The sequence below is a fragment of the Pinus tabuliformis genome, chromosome 4_2, assembly GCF_031772625.1.
Source record: "Pinus tabuliformis cultivar Carrire ecotype Pingquan chromosome 4_2, CPIR1, whole genome shotgun sequence".
Lineage (NCBI taxonomy): Eukaryota > Viridiplantae > Streptophyta > Pinopsida > Pinales > Pinaceae > Pinus > Pinus tabuliformis.
The window spans coordinates 689,623,812-689,626,900 of record NC_142304.1 but is presented as its reverse complement, the minus strand read 5'-3'; positions in this window follow the sequence as shown (position 1 = coordinate 689,626,900).

Below are 3,089 nucleotides of genomic sequence, written 5' to 3'. Positions count from 1 at the left end.
GGCATATTCCAAGCATGAATGTGGCATCTCATAAAACACATCAATCAAAACCGTCCAGGGTTTCCAGAGGCCTAACCACCTCAACCCATTAAACAATGATTCCACCTCATGGTCGGACATCACAAAAAAAATCATCATATTGGTCTCTACCAAAGCCTTCTAGGGCTCCAAAGCGTTTGTTCCAACCCGACTTCCAGGACTAGTAACCCAACCCACAGTTGTCGCCAGGCTTCTAGAGCATTTGTCCAACCAAGGCTTCCAGGACTAGTAACTCAACCCACAGTTGTTGTTGGGCTTCCAAAGCATTTGTCCAACCAAGGCTAATGTCGGGCTTCTAGAGCGTTTTTCCAGCCAAGGCTTCCAGGACTAGTAACTCAATCCACAGTTGTTGTTGGGCTTCTAGAGCGTTTGTCCAACCAAGGTTTCTAGGACTAGTAACTCAACCCACCAAGGGCTTCCAGAGCATTTGTCCAACCAAAGATTCCATGACTAGTAACTTAACCCAAGTTGTTAAAGGGCTTCCAAAGTGTTTTTCTAACTAAGGCTTCCAGGACTAGTAACTCAACCCAAGGTGTTACAGGGCTTCCGGAGTCTTTGTCCAATCAAGGCTCTAGGAACTAGTAACTCAACCCAAGCTAAGGAAACATGAGAACAACACCATGGCTATCCAGGAAATGGCAAGGCTAAGCAAATCCATTATCAATCTAGGAAATCCTCCATGCCAATGACAAATCATAACCAAGAAACCACATGCATGTGCCATGCATGCAAAAATTAGTGAGGAAAACATACATGCAACTTGGTACATGCAAGCAAAACCTATTGTAGTTGTTGATCTCGGTGTCCTCTTGCACTTTCCTTCTCTTCCTTTGCCTTCTTGCTCCAAAACTCCAAGAGTGCTCCAAGAAAACTCTAAGTGTCAAAGAGTGAGAGAGAGGGATAAAACTAAACTAACCAAGCTTACACTGACCAAGCCTTGCCCACTGATCCTCATAATCCTTTTTATAATTGAGGCCTCTATTTTCTTCATTTTCCATAATTTTCCTTCAATTTCCTCCTCACATGAAACCTATGACCTTTCACCTTCCTTTTCTCCTAATTTCCATTATTTTCATAAATAAATGCCAATTAATGCCATTTTTCCTTTCCAAAGCCTTATCCATTTCCTTTGCCAATTTCCTTTAGCTATAATAAACCGAATGAGCACCCACTAGGATGTTTTCCCCACCATTCATCTTCGAATACGTGTCCCATCACCGTGGCCTTATATATTTTTACATGGAATTTTCACCAGGGCTTTTACAGAACCCTCCCCCTTGGGGGAACACCATCCTCGGTGTTCAATGACACCTATAACCAACAAGACTGTTGTAACCAAAAGATACTGCCTATGGAGCTTTATAACACAGCTCGTTGCAATATTTACAATGACCACTTCTGAAACATGACAATCATACAGTTTACTGGAGCTTTATAACACATCTCATTATGGTATTTACAATAACCACATATACACATACACATTTGCTTCACCCAACAAATAACCATACTATCTATGGAGCTTTACAAACTAGCTCGATACAATATTTACAATAATACACACATATGCACATTTGCTCAACCAACAAATAAAAAGGATACGGTGCCTACATTAGCAACAAGGGAATCCAGAGGCTCACACCTCCACCCTTAAAGTAATACCAAGATTCACCTCCTTCCCAAGAAGTCCAAAATCCATTGCAAGGTCAAATCTGCATGCAATATCCAACGCCACTTTTCCTCTCAGTGAACAGTTATCGGCTCATTGTTCCTGAGCACACTCCCAATGTGCATTTGATTCCATCTGGAAATGCTAATGACCAAAACAAATATATCCCCGACCTTCCCTTCTCTTCTACACAGTCCCTCGGGCAATCTGGTCACCCCCTTCCGTGCAATCACACACCTTCCAAGTTCCACTAGCACCCCCATCCTGGGTAGTCCATCCCTTGGCAAGGCTTCCTTGCATCGGAAGATACAAAAACCAAGGCATATCCCTGCCTTAAAACCATCATACTGGTCATAGCATGCTCATGGAAATCAATGAACACTATTGGATACTAGTGTCCCACAATGGCCCTGCTTCTGAAGTGCTTTACCAACATACTGTTCCTTGTTCTAATTTCTTTTGCTGTTGTTGGTAATTATTGTAGTCAGTTCAACCACCCAACCGAGATTTTTCCTTCTTCCTCTACCAAGCACATAACTTCCATTAGATTAAAATAAATTGAAATAACTTCAAATCATACCTCATTGGTAGCTCGTCAATAAGGTACACTTGCAATCATGTTTACTTCCTGTCACAACAAGTCAAACTAGCATATTTGACCAGATCATCATGTTTAAACATATCGCATCACATTAGCTCAAAACACAACCATCATAGATCAAAATCATAAATCACATGTAACCATCATAAACCAGAATCATAGATCGCATATGATAATAAAATTGAAATAAAATATTGATACTTATCTTTTAATCAATCCTTAGCTTCTACCTTTGTCTTTATTCCGTACGCACTTTGGATTGATTTCCACACCCGACAACACCCATTGCCTTCTCTTCAACTAGGTGCATATACACATAATGTGCATCACACACACACGACATACAATGTCATGCAATACATTGATCCGGATTTAAACAGGAACGCAACAAATTACAGAGATAACCATATACACAAAGATGCAGCGGAAATAATACTTCATTTCATTAATGGAAAATACTGAAATATGCTTACAACCAGAATGGAAATAAACTAGCTAGGGCGATGGTAGCTTATCTCTGAGAAGAGATGTGATGGCTACATGCCTCTGAACTGTGTTACAATGAGGCTCGAAGGCCTATTTATTGTTGAGAAACAATGGAAAACCCTTAACATTCCAAAACCTAACCCTAGGAGATGAAACGCCAAACTGTGGGCCCCGTTTGGGGGTAAGTTGGTACATCAACTTCCCGGGGTCGTAACTTTGGCATATGATCTCCATTTGACGCGTACAATAGCTCATTAGAAAGATCTATCCGAGCACTATCATTGTTGGAACAGG